Genomic DNA, 18,281 nt, shown 5'->3' with positions numbered 1-18,281 from the left:
TTTTCTCTCTCCTTCTCTTATTTTCTCCAAGATCTTCTCCTTCTTTTCATTCCAGAGTCTTTTTTTAATCGTGTTCTGTTGTATTAGAAACCCTCTTATAACTGCTTTGCTTGCGTCCCAGATTATTCTTTTTTCCACATTTGTCTTTAAGTTTATTTCAAAATAGTCCTTTAAAACTTTTTGGGCCTTCTTAACAATCTCCTGATCTCTTAACAAAGCGTCATTCATTCTCCATCTGAACGATCCGGTTGTATTTAGTCTCAGTTCCATTCTCAAGGCGTTGTGGTCGGAGCAGGTTTTTGGGCAGATTTCCACTTTTCTGGTCTTAGGTGCCAGCCCTCTAGTTATCCATATTTGGTCGATTCGCGTCCATGTCATATGGGCCTCAGAAAAAAAAGTTCCTTCTTTCCCTAGAGGGTTCTTGATCCTCCATATGTCAATCAAATCCAAATTGTCAGTCATTTCAAAAAAGGTTTTTGGTAGTCTGCCATCTTTCGTTATATTAGCACTTTGTGACTTATCCATATTCACTGAGGCGACACCGTTCATGTCTCCCAACATGATAATGTTGTTGTAGTCCAAATAGTCCAGCATAATCTCGTGCAGCTTCTTAAAAAATTCCGATTTTCCATCATTTGGGGCGTAGATTCCTAGAATTAAAAACTTTTCTCCTTGTGTCTGGATTTCAATTGCCAAAATTCTGCCCTGTTCATCTTTAAATACAAATTTTGGGGACAAGTTCTCCTTTGCATAAATCACCACTCCTCTTTTCTTAACTTTATCCGATGAAATAAATTCTTGGCCTAACCTTTTATTGATTAACACTTTTCTGTGGAGTCTTGTCACATGCGTTTCTTGCAGGCAAATAATGTCCAATTGTTCTTTTTTCAAAATATGAAATACTTTTCTGCGTTTTTCTGGAGAATTCCCGCCATTTATATTCCAACTAAGAAGCTGTAGAGACATCCCGGCCTACTTCTTGGGTATCACAGTTGGGTATCTAATTTGTCGTCCTTTTCCGGAAGCTGTGGTGCCGGGCCGCCTCCAGATGGTATGGATCCTGGTGGCAATCCCGGTGGTGGAGGCCAGGAATCTGCAGCTCTCTTTTGGAAGTCCTCCTCGTTGTCGTGTAGGAACTTCTGGTGGTCTTCTGGCGTTTTAATTCTTACCTTCTTTCCTCTATAGGTGAATGACAGACCTTGAGGAAATTCCCACCTATAAGGGATTGCGTTGTATCTTAACAATTTGGCCAAGTCTGTGTATGTGGCTCTAAGGTCCAACAAATATTTAGGAATGTCTCTATAAATTTCTGCCCTTTTGCCTTCAACTTCCAGGGATTTTTTAAAATGTTGGCCTAATATCTTGTCTCTTTCCTCTCTTGTTCTCAAACAAACCAAACAGTCTCTGGACTTATCTTTCTTAACCGATCTTCCCAGTCTGAAGGCCGTCACAATCCTGAAATCTTTATCTTCTTCAACCCCCCAAAATTTAGAAAACAACTCCGTCAAGAATTTCTCTAGGTTGCCCTGTTCCAACTCTGGGACAGCCCTCAGCCTAAGATTACATTCCTTACTTTTCAGTTCCACCATTGACAGGTAGGCTTGCTGTTCTCCTACCTGTCTTTTCAAAGGTCTTACTTCCCCTTTGATCTCTTCCACCTTCTTGCACGCTTGCTCAGCTTTTTGATTGGCTTCCGCAGCTAGTTTGTAGTTCTCCGCCGTAGCTCCTTGCAGTTTCTCAATAGCCTGAGTGTGCTGCGAAACCTGATCTGTTAACTTGCTGATAGTAGATGTAGCTCTATCAATTTTAGATGACTGATCGTCCACCTTCTTATTCAGAAGTGCCAGTTGTTCCAAAATTTGTTTCAAGACTGAATCAGTTCCTCCAGCTGCCATTTCTTCTGTAGCAGGCGTTTCAACTTCTTCCTCCTGCGCCGTCAGCACAGTTGGCACCGAGGATCTACGATGATGAATCAAGGTTGTTTGGACAAGCTGCCCAGCTCTCTTATCTTTTTTCTTTTCTTTAGCTTCCTCAGCTAAAGCTTCCTTAGCTTTAGCTGCTCTTGTTTTCGCTGGGCCACTCATTCCCCAGCTGCTGTTCAAGGTCAAATAGTCTTTCAATCCATGAGAAAGGCAAGCCCAGAGTATAAACAATTAAACCACAAAAAATCCCAATAGGATACAGTTCCCAGACCTCAATGCCTCCGCAAATCCACTAGGGGGGGTTTTCATAGGAAAGAAAGTTTCTTTTCCACCATCAAAGCTCCTATTTCAACTGAAGTCCCCAAGTTCAGAAAGGAGGCTTTCAGAAAGTTCTGTTTCAAATTAGTGCCACAAGGTAACGGAGAGGTTTCAATGACAGTATTAAAGCGATAGTGTATCCATCAATGCAACAGTTTATGTTAAGAAAAAAGTTTCAGCAGCCTGACAGTACTCCTTTACAACACTGGCAGTCCAATAACTCGGTTATCCCCTTCAATTCCACATCTCTTCACAGTAGGAGGAGGATTCTCTAACACAATGAACCAAAAAATTTACTTCTTCACTCTTTTCAATTTCTAGAAACACACAGTCTATTAATGCCCCTTCTTACTTCTTTCAAAATCTCTTTTTAGCGCTTCAGCCCGCATCGGGTTCTTTTGCTTTGCTCTGATTAGCAGGACCGGAAGGCGGACTTCCTGTTACTCGCCTCCCGTTTTCAGCCGAAATAGACAAATTTAAATTAATCCTTAATCAGTTCTTTGGTACCCCTTACTCACGGGTAGATTGCAGCCAATTTCGATGTTTTTCAAGAAGAAAGGTCGGCGCTCATCAGCAACAGCAGCGCGGCTTCACTTCCGCGAAAAGAGCGATGAACTCACAGCGCCGCTCCCCCGTTCACGATCCGGAGCCTCTTACGAGGTCCCTTCCTCGCTTCTGGGGGGGCTTCTGGCACCCGCCGAGTCCCACGGCCACAGGCTCGCTCTGCCTGCGGTTTGTCTGAATGGGTCTCCGCTTCGCCGTAGCGGACGACCCTTTTTCGCGGAGCCCCTCTTCACTGAGTAAAGAGGACCGCCATTGCCGTTTTGCGCCGCCTCCGGAAGTCCCCCAGTTGTCAGTGTTTATACTACATTTTTTTAAAGATTTGCCTTGAGAAAGTCTTTAAACCTCTTTTGTTGACCACCAGCATTATGCTTTCCATTTTTAATTTCGGAATAGAGTAGTTGCTTTGGAAGACGATCATCAGGCATCTGCACAACATGACACATGGGTTTAGGTGGAGGTCCAGATCTTAAAGCATTTCTCAAGAGTGGCTTGTTCTTCATAGCAGCCCAGCATTGCAGACAGAGTCATCCTAAGCACCATCCCTTTGTTTCTGCTTCCCAGCCAGCTCATATGGTTGTTGCCCTTCAGCCCCCTCATGGTGTTCTCCTCAACTCCTTGTCCTTATTCCCAGAATGCCTGCCAAATGCAGCCCTTCCCCTTCGGTCCCAGCCATTCCAAGACTGGTGCAAAAAGCACAATTCTCCTCTAGCATCACGGCCATAAACTTGCCGACTTTCCCATTGTTTTCCAAACTACCCAGCCATCTGCACACAGCCTTAGTTATGCTGATCACTTCTCTCCCTGGCTGGATCTAGACAAACTCACACAGGGAAATCCAGTAGGGAAAGATGGGACCATGTGTGTGCCATCGGGTGTCACAGTGTTATATGGCATATACAACACATATAAAATGTTTTTTCTTTACCAATCTAGCTAAGTCCCCTTGTTAGGTTGATGGCCCCCCTGCCAAGTAGCTTCCTGGTCCCAGAAAACTGGTCTCACCTATATTTTAGCACTTTTGCGAAATCCAATATCTGGCCCCCAGCATTTATTAAATGTAAGAACTTTCGGGAATCTGCACCCCAATAAACTTATAACAATATTAGAATGACTGTTTGACTAATGGTTCACTTACATGATCATGACTTCTGTTAGTGTAGAATTTTCACCAGTATACTTTATACTAGGTCAGATTTGTTCACTTAGCCCAGTATGGTCTACTCTGACTACCCACAGTTCTCCAGCACCTCAGGCATTTGGTAGTATTGCTATACATACTTAATTTCCCAGACATATCCAGAATACTGCAGCCGGAAGCAGTGTCTGGTTGAAAATCATCAAAATGCCCAGGAAAATCCAGATATATGGCAGCCCATGTCAGCAGTGTCGTTTATGCTCACTTTCCTTAAAAATTGTTCAAAAACATCAATGACTTTTCCAAAACTGGATCAACAACTTTTGTGTCTGGATTTTCACTTTTTGAAATATGGCCACCCTAGCATTTGGTCTTTCTACTCACTGATCTTTTTAAACTAGAAATGCCGCGGATTGAATTTGAGACCTTCTGAATGCAAACGTTGTCTACAACAGAGCTAAGATCTTCTTGTAATTTCATCCTTGTTATTCATCCTTATCCAGAGGTGCTCTTATCTGTGCTGAACAACATGGCATGATTATTACCCACAAATTTCTGCTGTATTTTATTCACAGCCCTATCTTTGTTCCATATGTAACTATGTAAAAAGATGTGAGGAACCTTTGGCCATACACAGCTTGCTGAACTACAACTCCCATCAGTCTTGGCAAGCATGGTTCTGTGAAGGGAATATGGGTCTCCCAACAACTCTCAGCACCCTTAACAAATTACAGTTCCCAGAATTCTGGGGTGGGGCATGACTGTTAAAGTGGTAGCCTATAGATTTATTTCCTTTCCTCATTCTTACTGAGGCATTATTCTTAAGCACACTTACATGGCTGTTGGCCCCACTGAACTCAGTGGACTTTATGATTACATGTGCATAGGAGTACACTGTTCATGAATATTTTTATGTATCCTATTTAATTTTGTTTTTTTTTAAAAAAACAAACAAACTTGGAATCTTTCACTAATAAAATAACAAACTAATAAAAATTCTAGGAGCCAGAAGATGGGGTAAAAATTCCCACTCAGCTATGAAGCTCACTGAGTGATCTTGAGCTAGTTATACTCTTTTAGCAGAACTTACCTCACAGGGTTGTTGTGGTAAGAGAACCATGTATGCCACCACGAGCTCCTTGGAAGCAAGGAGTAAGATCATTACAAAAATATAAAATAGCTAATAAAAACATCAATTGATGGAAAATAGATATTCTTTCTTGGCAGGGGGAAATACACTTTGTGAACTAGATGGCTAAATTATATGATTAGGTTCAATATTTCCCCAGATTTACAAAATAAGGAAACTAATGCCTACATTTTTAAGCCAATGAATTTTTTAGTTCGTTCTCTAGGAAGATTGAATGCACAAACCCTTGGTGAACTGGGACTCTCATTAAGCATTCCTTCTGGTCTACAATCTACAAAACTTCCATAAATGGAAACCAGGTCAAATATGAAGTCTTTGTACATTAAAGGGAGGAGGAATCTTTGTTTCCTGACAGTGATCAATAGATTTCTAACTTTAGTCTTTTTGTATCAAGTGCCCTTACTAGAATAAATATCCAATTTCAGAGGTACTTTTTGCAGTGAATACAGTAAGAGTATATATTTCTGATTCATAAGTTTATTTATTTATTAACTGGATGTAATTGTAATCTGTCCTTCACCTGAAGGTCCCAGGTGGAAATGCATATACACTTCAAAAATAATTTTAAAAAAGAAACAATAGAATTAAAAGAAAATAAAACAGAATTCCAGATTCTGTTAGGATTGTCCTACTCGCGTGTAGGACCCCGGCAGAGACACATGCCCGACTGGCATGTTCTCTTCCTCCTGGTCAGTCATTCGGGAGCTTCAAAAGCTTTCTCCAGCCCGAACATCACAGCAACTGATGGCAAGAGGCATTAGCATGCTTAGGAACAGCAGAGTGTTAGCAGTTCGTGTAACAACCTCAGCAGCACAGCATTTTGACTAATCTATTATATTTACAAATAATACTCTCGGAGCATTCTGACTTAGCTCCTTCCTCTTTCTCATGAGACAGCAAAGATAAGGTTACCAGACTTCCCCATTTCCCGGGGACAGTCTCCGTATTTACAAATCAGTCCCCTGACAAAATCCTATCATTCCTAATGGAGTTGAAAAGTGTCCCTGGACTCATTGAAAAATTTCTGGTAACCTTAAGCAAAGAGAAAGGACAAACGACTATAGTCCCACATCACGGAACACAGTAACACCAAAACATCCTGTCTCTGTCACCTCCCACTATGTGGAATGAAAACATACACTGTCATGTGATAACAACAATCCCATGACTGCAAGCACGGGACAAGAATCCTAACAGATTCCAGTTAGAAATTAAACCAGCAGCAGTTCACGCCACCTCTTCTGAAAAGCTTGGGCAAAGAGGTGTGCCTTTGCCTTCCAACAAAATGATGACATTGCCATGGTGAGACACACCTCAGAGGGGAGGCCATTCCAAAATCATGAAGCCACTGCCATGAAAGCCTACCCAGCGATCCAGAAGACAACAGGCAAATTGTTTCAGAATTGATGTTATACGAATGACCTGAAAAATCCACTAGCACTCTGGCCATGGCATTTTGCACAAGATCTTGATTGATCTATGTTCATGTGTACTATGAGGATCAGGCCTTACAAATACCCAATTCCTCCTAATACTGTTTGTGGGAGGGCTGAATTAATGTAGTATCTCTAGCAAATAAAAATGCACTGCTTGTACAATGGAATTGCTCTTATGGTATATTACTACTTTTTAGATTCTGTATTCAGCATGATCAATGCTCTTATTAAAATGTTTGTAAATGAAACACCTAGACATATGGCTAAATTGTGCTTTCCAAACAACTCCTGCATGCTGGCAACTATGATTGTCATAAAATATATGGATATCCAATTTATTTTGGGTAGATTAAAATCATGCGCTCATAGCACATCAGTGACAGCTTTATACTTACATGGCTGGTCTGTGGAGTGAAGATAGAAAATGCAATTTAGCCAACTCCCGCTTACTTAATTAAATAAAGTCAAAAAGCAAAACCAGTCAGCCCCTACAAGGATATCAATCTCACTTGACTTACAAAACTCCTATGATGACTCAACCCCTAGTGTTAAATATATTAGAACTTTTTAAACCATGGGAAGACCCAAATTGGCTGATCAGCATCTTAATGAGCAGATTAATCTATATGATCCCAGAGCCTGAAACCTCATCACTCAGTGCCCTTTAAACATTAATTTTCATATTACAATAAACCACATAAGTGTTTTATAATTAAAAAGCTTTTGGTAGAATCTTCCTTTGTGGTCTTTCCCTCTGTTCAAGGAAGTATAGAGAGATAAATATCACACACACACCCAATTTCTTCTCTCTTTTTTTACTAACGAGTATATTACTTATGGATTATGTAGGGTCTTTCCTGTCTATGAAGCATTACTTTGTGTCTGAAGTATTGCCTAATCTGTTGTGTGTAGTAAGGAGTGAGTAATTCGCAGGTACTGCATAAGATCTGTCAACTGTGGCAGAATGTCAACGACTGATAACAAGCTTAATCAGAAACCATCAACCCAACTGAGGGCCACAGATGTTCAGAGCAGAAGCAGCATTTCTTATATCCTCAAGCTCCAATGCCAATATTGGAACTGCAGTTCTCAAAGCTCCTATTCTACACTCAGGTCCTGCTTGCATCTGGCCACTATGAAGGTAGGGTGCTGGACCAAACAGGCCTTCTGCCTGATCCAGCAGGGCTCTTCTTATGAACATCTAATTCACCCTACTCTAGACTCCCTGAGTACAGAATACATTTTTGCCAGTTCCTCTTGTCTAAATTTACTAAAAGGAGACAGAATGAGCATTGTGATACAGTGCAAGAAGTTTGGATTAGGTATCTCTGAAGCACTTTTGACTCTGTGGCCCTGCTCTGTTGCTATCTGCCTCATGCTGTTCAATCCATCCTGTTCACTTTTACCCACTTTGATCCTTTCAGTTAGATGCAATCAAGTCAGCCTAGCCAATCTGCACAATGTACGCTCCCTTCATTGATCCTCATATTCAGACATACCAGATTGACTCCAGTGTCCCATATCCATCCCCTTTTAGCTGTAACGCAAACATTCCTCAATGTATTCCACTGTTATACATCTCGTGCTGAGTGTTCAGCTTTCACCCACTCCAAACATCAACTGGGAGGAAGGGAGGAAGACTGAAAATATGGGGAGGGAAATGTTTGTTGGTCTCAGTGCTAGTTTTATACCTTTTTATGATACAGCCTCTAGCTACGATACACAACACAATTCCTCTCATTGATGTCCAGGATAGGATTACTTTGGAACAGGCTCTTTGGATTCCTATTTACATTTGAAAGGTGAAGCAAACAGCAAGGTTTGGAAAAATGAATAAAAGGCAATTAAAGCCTAATTGGGTGCAGAAGAAACAGAATATTTGATGGCTTTGAATGACAGCAATTAAAATTCAACTCAGTGGCATTTGTGATCATTATGTACATTGCTTCCATTGCCCTCCGGGTCTTTTGGTTTTGGCCATCATGAATAGAAATCTGAACCTCAGTCACCTGTCTTGAGTCTGTCTCCTTTTTGGGGGGGTATAAAATGAGTTACTTTCTCACCCTACACTAGAAAGCTGTTGGACTCATATGTATTTTACTGCCTCACTATAAATCTCCTAACTATGCTGAAAAGTATCATCTCTATTTAGAATCATCCATATCAGTTTACCTAAAGTGCATATAATACAGTGGTACCTCAGGTTAAATACTTAATTCGTTCCGGAGGTCAGTACTTAACCTGAAACTGTTCTTAACCCGAAGCACCACTTTAGCTAATGGGGCCTCCTCCTGCTGCTGCGTCGCCTGATTACGATTTCTGTTCTCATCCTGAAGCAAAGTTCTTAACCTGAAGCACTATTTCTGGGTTAGCGGAGTCTGTAACCTGAAGCGTATGTAACCTGAAGTGTATTTAACCTGAAGTATATGTAACCCGAGGTTCCATTGTAACTAAAAGTGGGCTGAAACTCCCCATTTCTCTGGTGAAGAGAGGAAACAGCAAGCAGAGTAAGATTTGTATTCTACCCTTGGGAGTGCTAAATTTGAATGCATGGAAAATCCCCTTGAGGGTTTTAGAGCATTTTAGAGCATTTTATTTCACCACTCAAAGGCCTCAAATAATTTTGTGGGTGGTCCACTCCCAAACAGAAGCCATGTGTGATAAAGGACATTGGTCTCTGACAAACTGGCTGCGTCTCTCATTGGTTCAAAAGAGCCAGACGACACTCCTTCCAAGGAGAGGGGCTGCCATTTCAGCTTTGTTCCATTAGTGGTCCAGAACAGATCTTTCATTGCCACAGGGAAGCTGACTGACTTTGCTGAGATGATTGTGCTCTTATTAATTTAGATAGTCGTAGTCAGCTTTTGGAGTTGTTTAGCTCCTTTTTGCTCTCAGTGTTTATGCTGGACCTTATTGCTCTCTTCCTTATATTAATAATAAAGTTGCACAATTGTGTGCATTTGCTGGTCTTGGGATTTGGAAATCCCCATGCACCTAGATACCTAGATTGCTTTTGGTTTCACGCTATTGCAGGTCTACAACCAGGGCTGGAAAAGCCAGTAATTTGCTCTATTATTGCGGAGAAGCAGAGGGCTGGACAGCTGGATTTACAATAACTTTACAATTAATTGGATATTTCTGGTTTCCCCTCTTGTTTCTTGGGCTGGAAATGACTAAAAGACAGGGGCTAGGTAGCAGCAAGTACTGGATAGTAAGACCCATCTGACCATAGCTGTCAACTTTCCCCCCTTTTTAAGGGAAATTCCTTTATTCCAAATAGGATTCCTCACAAGAAAAGGGAAAAGTTGACAGCTATGCATCTGACAGCACTGCAGGGCTGTTGTGCAGCAGTGGAGCTGGTAAGGCACCCCTCATTCTCCATAAGGGACACAGTCCTGATGTGGCACTGGATTCCTGGAAGCCTCACTGCAGCTTACTGAGACAGGGCAGCAGTAATGTCAAGGTGATATAGGCACACCTGTGGAGCCAATTTGACACTCCTGCTGGTGTGCCCAAGCCACCCTAGCTTCCACCACCCTGTCTCACCACCACACCATCCCAGCAAGCGGCCAGTTCCGGACCAGCAGCCTGCTCAGTTCAGGGACAGATGGCGTCTACTGAGATTAAACTGAGGAGAAAACCCTTTGGGAAATCCCCAGTGAAGCAATGAGCCATTGAAATATCTGCCAGAGGGGGAAGTCACACATAGTCACACATCACCCCAAGCAGCTTGTCACAGGAAACAGCAGATAAAAAAAAAAAGAATTGAAGAAGCACAGAGCCCCTAAGTAGTCTTCCCCAAACTTTTTATACTCCAGATGGTTTGTACATCAATCCCCATTACACCTGACGTTGCAGGCTGGGACTCATGAGAACTGGAGTCAAAAACAACTGGAAGACATTGGAGAACACTGTGATAAAGCCAGAAGAACTCCATGCCAACACTCTTTAAAAAGGATAGGACATATTCTGCTAATTGGCTGATTACTGAACCTGCTGTCCTTCAAAAATCCTGCCCAGCTTTCTTCAAGAGCTTTAGAAAGGCTAGGCCTCCATGAAGAGGTCCAATACTTTATTAACTGGGCTTTAGGTAACTCCCACTTCAACATCCATACCTGATGGAAGAAAATGGGCATGATACAGTAAAAGTAATTTGATCTTTTTTACTCCCACCTCTCACCAAACTCTCTTTTTGTCTTATATCTATTGTTACTCTTTTATATATGTTTATGTCTTATCAGAAGAAGACGATCATAGGTCTTCTTCATTCTTCACAACAAGAGAAAGAAATTCAATTTACTATTTCACTTTTATTACCCTTGTAACTCGCGTCAGGTAGATCTATCTAGCTGAAAGTATTTCTCGGTTTGAAAACCATTCTGTAAATGAAACTGTCCTTTCATTCCAGTCCAACACATCTCTGTTTTAATAAAGAATTCAGCTCCCCATTGAGACTGTTTTGACAGAACAATACAATTGCTTTTGTTTGCCATTTAATTTGCAACCAGGATCAATAGAGTTAGATGTAAACACTATTGGCATTAAAGCCCTCAAATTCTAGGGGAAATGGAGGTTAAATTGTAAACAAAATATTTCATTGGCATTGATCTCAAAAGCATGCTGACAGGGCTTCTGAAAAATTATCAACATCCACATATAAATCTTGCTAAAGTGACAAGAGATGGATTTGATTATTCTGCTTTGAAAGCCTTATTCCTTTAAGGCTGCAAGTGTTTGTCAATTTATAAAATTTTAAATGAATTATGTTTCCATTTGATCTATACTGCAACTATTCTGGGTGATTATCTAGGGTTAATCATGTTAGATGAGTGAGTGGTTATTCGGCTTCCAATTTAGAAGAAAATGTCCTGTGCTCATGGCCTCATGGTATGAGGTTTCAAGTAACCAAGGTGCACTAAAAACTTCTCAGTTGTATACAACAGATGGAATGCAGCCGAGTAAAAACAATTTCAACCTTAAAATGACCATTAATACTTTATTTGGTGTGTGAGACTGGTCGAGTTTTCAGTTAGCTTTTTCCATACTAAGGGAAACTAAACTAGTGAGATACAGGAGATAACTTTGGGCTAATTGGCATTTACCTGTCTATTCAGTTTTTGCTTCAGGATTTTGGGGGCCCTTGACACAGCAGCCCCAATGGGCTTTCTTAACCTGAAAGAGGCAGAATGTGCAAAGAGAATTTTTTAAGACTGCATGAGATCATCTTGGATACTCAGTAGAAAGTGTTAACAAGCAGTCAACACCATTAGGGGTAGGGGTTCATTTGCTAGTCTTGGGCCCTAGCAAATGTCCAGCTCTGCCATCCTGGCAAAGTCCACGTAAGAAGGGATCATATCATTGCCACCACCCTCCTAGTTCCTTCATCCTTGGACCATGTAAGATCACATGAAGCTTGGTGGATGATCCTGGGCCAGTCACTGTCTCTCACAGAATTGTTGTAACCCAGGAATGGATAGACTTCAAACCACCTCTAAATGGAAGTATGGGGACCATGATATCTAACAGAAGGCACTGAAATACTTAAAGGTAAAAGGTAAAGGACCCCTGACAGTTAAGTGCAGTTGCGGATGACTCTGGGGTTGTGGTGCAAATCTCGCTTTACAGGCCGAGAGAGCCAGCATTTGTCTGCAGACAGTTTTTCTGGGTCATGTGGCCAGCATGACTAAGCCACTTCTAGTGCAACGGAACACTGAAACCAGAGCAGTGCACGGAAACGCCGTTTACCTTCCCGCTGGAGTGGTACCTATTTATCTACTTGCACTTTGGTGTGCTTTTGAATCAGATTATGTAGCTCTAGACCTCTCCATTCTGCTGCATATATGTCTCATTTCATTTGCAACTAGAAAGCAGGGGTAGTTCACATGGTGTCCCCTAGCTGTTGTTTGACTCTAATTCTCATCAGCATGGCCAAGGGTGATGGGGAGATGGTGCCCAATAACTATTGGCCACCCCATTCTAATGTCTATTAAAAGCATAGACACATGATAGACAAGAGACTGGAAATATAAATTTAACTGAAATCCAATCTTGAATTGACACTTAGGCTGCTTTCCAAGCCTCTTGCTTATTTTATTGACAAATGTCTGTTCGATTATTCTTTTTGGAGAGTTACAGGGTTTGAGAAGAATGTAGCTGAGCATTTGGAGATGCTGACTATGTCAATATGATGAGAACTCATGCATGAATGCAGGGAATAAGAGAGAAGGTCAACAAAGTCAAACATGAATCCTGGCCTGAGATGGCTTCTCATCTTTTGAAGCTGATGTGTGAAATACTTCTGGGAAGTGTCACCAAAACTTTCTTGAGCGTATTTTAGTGAATTCTAAAGAAAAGCATTTATTTATATAATTAATTTTTATACTGCTTTTCTTTTCTTTTTTTTAAAAATGAAGCAATGTATGTCACAATGTAAAAAATTAATAATTTTTAAAATAATAAGAGATTATAAACCTAAAGCAAACAGATTAAGAACAGGCTAGTATTATTTGTCAGCAAAGGCCTGGGAAAATAACTGAGTTTTCAGCAGGTGCCAAAATGCCACCAAAGTGGGTCTATGCTGTTATGTACTGAAGTTCTCACCCTGAGTCAGCAGGGGGATACTCTAGATAGTTATGCAAATAAGGGATCAAAAGTGGCATTCAGTGATTGGATAGTTTTAGAAAATTGTTACAGTTACGTTGTACTGGAGCTCTTTATAAGCAGGCTGACTGAACCCTTCAGTTCAGTTCTGTTCTGGCCTGTGAATAAACAAGGGCTGTTTGAAGAATTGCTGTGTCGTCTGATATGTTCACCCACAACTTAACATATGCCATAACTCAGAGGGGAGATGGTTCCCTAGAAATGACAGTAAAACAAAAAAGGTCCTCCCCCTGGTTGTCTCATGATGAGGCAATCATTAGGGCCTTACTAGCTGACCTCAGTGACAGAGCAGGATGATATGGGTGGAAGCACTCCATAAAATACTCCAGCCCCAAGTTGTTTCGGGCTTTCTAAGTCAGTACAATAACCTTAAACGTGGCTCAGTAGCACATTAGCAACCAGTGCAGCTCTTTTAAGAGAGTTGTTACATGCACATGTTAAGATACTCTACTTAGGAGCCTAGCTACAGTATTCTGCACTAGTTGCTGCTTCCAAACCAGCCATAAGGGTTGACCTACACAGAGTGCATTGCAGTAATCCAACTGGGGACTTACCAGTGCATGGGTCACAGTAGCAAGGCCAGCAATGGCAATAGTTGAGAATCGGCTGGTAAAGGACCCTCTTGATCACTGCAACCACCTGGGACTCCAATTACAAGCATGGATCCAGAAACACCATTTGTGAATACCCATTGTAATTTAACCAGTATAATATGTTTGCATGCGTACAATCTATCATGCAGAATAGAATGCAGATGTATGCATGTACAAAACCTTTTTGCATGAAAGAACCATCAGACTTTAATGTTGTCAAAACCTGCCTTCTTTTGTTTGTTTGTTTTTTGGTGGGGGTTTTATTAGACATTGATAACTGATTCTTTTTCATGAGACTGGCAATTTGCTGTATTCAGGATTAGAAAGCGAATTCCAGCCTGTACTTACATTGTGTAGAGACTTAAGTGACACTGGGATTTTCAAATATTAATTCTGAATTGGAATATGATTTAATACAGTGGTACCTCAGGTTAAGTACTTAATTCATTCCGGAGGTCCGTACTTAACTTGAAACTGTTCTTAACCTGAAGCACCACTCTAGCTAATGGGGCCTCCTGTTGTTGCCGCTCTGTCGGAGCACGATTTCTGTTCTCAACCTGAGACAAAGTTCTTAACCTGAAGCACTATTTCTGGGCTAGCGGAGTCTGTAACCTGAAGCGTATGTAACCTGAAGCATATGTAACCTGAGGTACCACTGTATGCTCTATTTAATATGCTCCAGTTGTAAAATGTTGATAATAGTGCTCATAAGAAATTGTGAGAACACAAATGACAGAGAGTAAATAAGAGAGAGTGATTGGCCTAACACCATCACAAAGTGACATTAGATCATAAGAAGAGGCTGTTGGATCAGGCCAATGGCCCATCTATTCAAGCATCCTATTCTCACAGATGCCTGTTGGAAACCCCCAATCAGAATTTGAGCACTAGAGCAGTGTTTTTCAACCTTTTTTGGGCAAAGGCACACTTGTTTCATGAAAAAAATCACGAGGCACACCACCATTAGAAAATGTTAAGAAAATTAACTCTGTGCCTATATTGACTATATATATAAAGTAATTCTCTTGAATAGGAATCAAATAAACACAAAGAAAGTATTTTATAATTACTTTATTATGAAATAGTAAGTAAACAGAAATATGAAAAATTATAAAATACTTTATTTTAAAATCTTTTGAATTTTTCAATTTTTCCCACGGCACGCCAGGCAACATCTCGTGGCACACTAGTGTGCCGCGGAACAGTGGTTGAAAAACACTGCACTAGAGAACTCTCCCCTCTTGCAGTTTCCTACAGCTGATAATTGAAAGTATTGCTGTTTCCGACTGACATATAACACTCCTCTTAAAGCTCACAACAAATCTATAACTCTGAGTCCTGTTAGGTTTCTTTTATGTATAATGAATGTCCCTAAGGGATAAGATGAGTGGGTGCAATAGAGGACAAAACTCCATTTGTGTAAAAGAGGGAATTTCAGCAAGCGTTGATTTTCTCACCCCTGCAATACTGTGATGGAACAAGCTGTATCTGCTAAAATCTCTTTTATGAAACTGCTAAAGAAACAAGTCCCTTGTCACATTTTATTTCTCGTCCCATTACAGTAGCCTGGACACTGAACCTCGGGTTGAGGTGGGATTTGTCCCCAAGGGTGTCAGATTTCACAAGAATAAATGTACTGCCTTGTTCTCCTGTGCAACAAGCAGATCCAAGCAGTTTTCATCCTTGAACCAGAAACACTCCTGCCAATCATCGGGGAGTGGATATATCTTTTCTTAAATGGTTGTGGCTGACTCTGACAAAATGTCTGTTGCTGAGCTCTTTTTTAAAAATGCTTTCCACTGCTATTTGCGAAAGGATTTCAGCTGTTTTCTGGTGGGGCTCCAGTGCCTTTACAAGCTCTGTGAGAAGCAGAAATTCAGCCAAGAGAAACTTGCCTAGGAATGGAGTTGCAGTGATGCAAACAACTTTACTTGCTGATTTTCCTGCTTTCTTGTGGATGTGAAAGCACCCGAGCCCTGCTGGGAAAACCCATTGGCAGCCCTGCCTATATTGCTACAATCAATCCAGATTTCTCTTTTTTTAGCACCTATTGTATATTGTCAAATGGCATGTATGAAAATCCCACTGTGGCTCCTCTTCTATCAACCTATATTTTCAAAGTAAAAAGAAGAAGAAAACCCCACTTGCTTAGATCAGTAGACTAGTTTTACTTAAATTATTGCCATAACTTTGCATGCAATGGGAACTCGGATTCATAAATGGGTAGATCAGTGAATAAAGGGAGAGGTAACTTATCATGAAATGCATTTTCTATAATGTTTTTCTTTCATTTTTATTGCTGTTTCATTGTTCCAGATCTTTACGAGCCACTCTAAGCATAATTGTGTGTCAATATTTCAATTTTTTCAATATTCCAAAAGCTGCCCATGCAGCTGATGTGTTGTGGTATATGCTAGAAATGCATCAATTTTTGATAAGCATGGGCTTCCTGTAGTCTATTCCCATCACTCCAGCTATAATTATCTGCCTCAGGCTACTGTTCAGAACCTTGCAAGTTTAATGCATGCTTCAGCATTCTGCACCCCTGCTTTGTAGGGAATACATATATTCTACCGAGTCACCTTTTTAAAGTTGTTTAGTCATTTTAGAGCATTATTCAAAGGGTGTGTGTGTGTGTGTTTTAAAAAAAGCTTCAGTATATATCACCCCATGATAATTGCTCCTTGATAAACACACACCCTATGCTAACAAAATCAGGGACACTTTTTGTTTATTTAAAACAGTTTTATACACATACACATGCATGCGCACACAGCCCCAATGATTACAACAATAAATTAAATTCATGTGATTACCTCCCAACACATTAAAATGCATGGGTAAACAAAAACATTGTCCCTGGCACCTAAATTTTGGAATCAGGAAAGTCTTTACAGGGAAGACTTCTATTGTGCTGTCCAAAACTCGCCACTCACCAATTCTCAATCCAAGAATCAACCATTTTATCAGGATTTAGCTTTAGTTTGCTCGCCGAAGAATTGATGCTTTTGAATTATGGTGCTGGAGGAGACTCTTGAGAGTCCCATGGACTGCAAGAAGCCCTGAGTGCTCACTGGAAGGACAGATTGTGAAGCTGAGGCTCCAATACTTTGGCCACCTCATGAGAAGAGAAGACTCCCTGGAAAAGATCCTGATGTTGGGAAAGGTTGAGGGCACAAGGAGAAGGGGACGACAGAGGACAAGATGGTTGGACAGTGTTCTCGAAGCTACAAACATGAGTCTGACCAAACTGCGGGAGGCAGTAGAAGACAGGAGTGCCTGGCGTGCTCTGGTCCATGGGGTCATGAAGAGTCGGACACGACTAAACAACAACAACAGGTTTAGTTTATGAGTCCTTGTGCAGCCCATTACAGCACCCGGGAACTGCTTCAGCCCCTACACATCTGCACCCAGCTCAGAAGACAAAGAGAATGACACTTTGTCCCAGATTTTGATAAAACCACACCTGGGATGATTTCTCCTTTCCAACTGGTAAAGTTTGAATCTAAGCCTGCTTCCTCAGAAGTCACACAACACATATGACCATGGAGTAATGATACACCATTACATAATGACATTCTAAGACTCTCTAAGGGAGAAAACAGTGACTGATAGTAAGAGGTACTTAGTATTGTTGTAGTTCTGAATATAGGAGCTAGACTGTCACTAGATTACAAAGAAGGAAGAGAGGTTTCTTCTCACTTTGGCCAGAGCCAATAGAAGGGAGGTATGTTCCCGCTATCTGGCAGAGCCAGTAGAAAGTAAAATACTGCTGTGCCTACATTTCCCAACCTGCCCTTGGGGTCTAAAAAGGAGGAAAGGCACTATCTTTTCTTAAAAGGGCAGTGTTGTTCCTTTTTACCTTCTACCTAATACTAATACACAGATTTGCTGTCACTAAATAACTGAACCCTGTGGGGGCAGAACACGGCTTATAAAACTTGCACTGAGGCACCTCACTCAGCTTTATCTCTAAGCCACTTGTGTTTTTCTGTGGGAATGAACCAAAAACCCAGAGCCTCTGGGTAAATTGCAAATTACTTCTTACTTTGAACCATTTGTAAGAACTGACATTCACAAATTTTCTCTTCACAAGAAGTTAAGTGAACCTTGTCTTGAGCAATATATCCTCCAGTTGTAATGGAGCCGAGAGCATGTATGTGGCGTTGTACTGCATTGATTTTAAACTGCTGAGAGCCAGGCTCTCATTAGCGGCATCATTGCTAAAATGTGTGTGTGCGCGCTTGTGAAATCTGAGGTGCTTCATTCCTCCTGTTTAATGGCTACCAGCAGGAAAGACTTATTGTGGTTGTGATGTATATGACAGGAGAAAGGGAGAAGAGAGAAAAAATCAGAGAATGGATGAACTGTCCATTTGGGATTCCTCTGCTGCCATTGATAATCAAGCTAGTGATTGAAAAACCACAGTCACACATCTTCATGCTCAGGGCAAAAACCTTCCGCTGCTGTATAAGAACCTAGGAAAAACCCTGCTGGACCAAT

The 18,281-nt window shown here is 41.1% G+C and overlaps 1 long non-coding RNA gene across 1 annotated transcript in view; it reads left to right on the top strand.

The window, feature by feature from the left end:
* LOC309377880 overlaps positions 1 to 18,281 on the top strand; it is a 977,944-nt gene that overhangs the window by 345,634 nt on the left and 614,029 nt on the right. The window lies entirely within an intron of this gene.

Source organism: Podarcis melisellensis (genome assembly GCF_964234715.1).
Source record: "Podarcis melisellensis genome assembly, chromosome: 9".
NCBI lineage: Eukaryota > Metazoa > Chordata > Lepidosauria > Squamata > Lacertidae > Podarcis > Podarcis melisellensis.
Note: the sequence above shows the minus strand (reverse complement) of the source record. Positions and strands in the feature narration are given on the sequence as shown.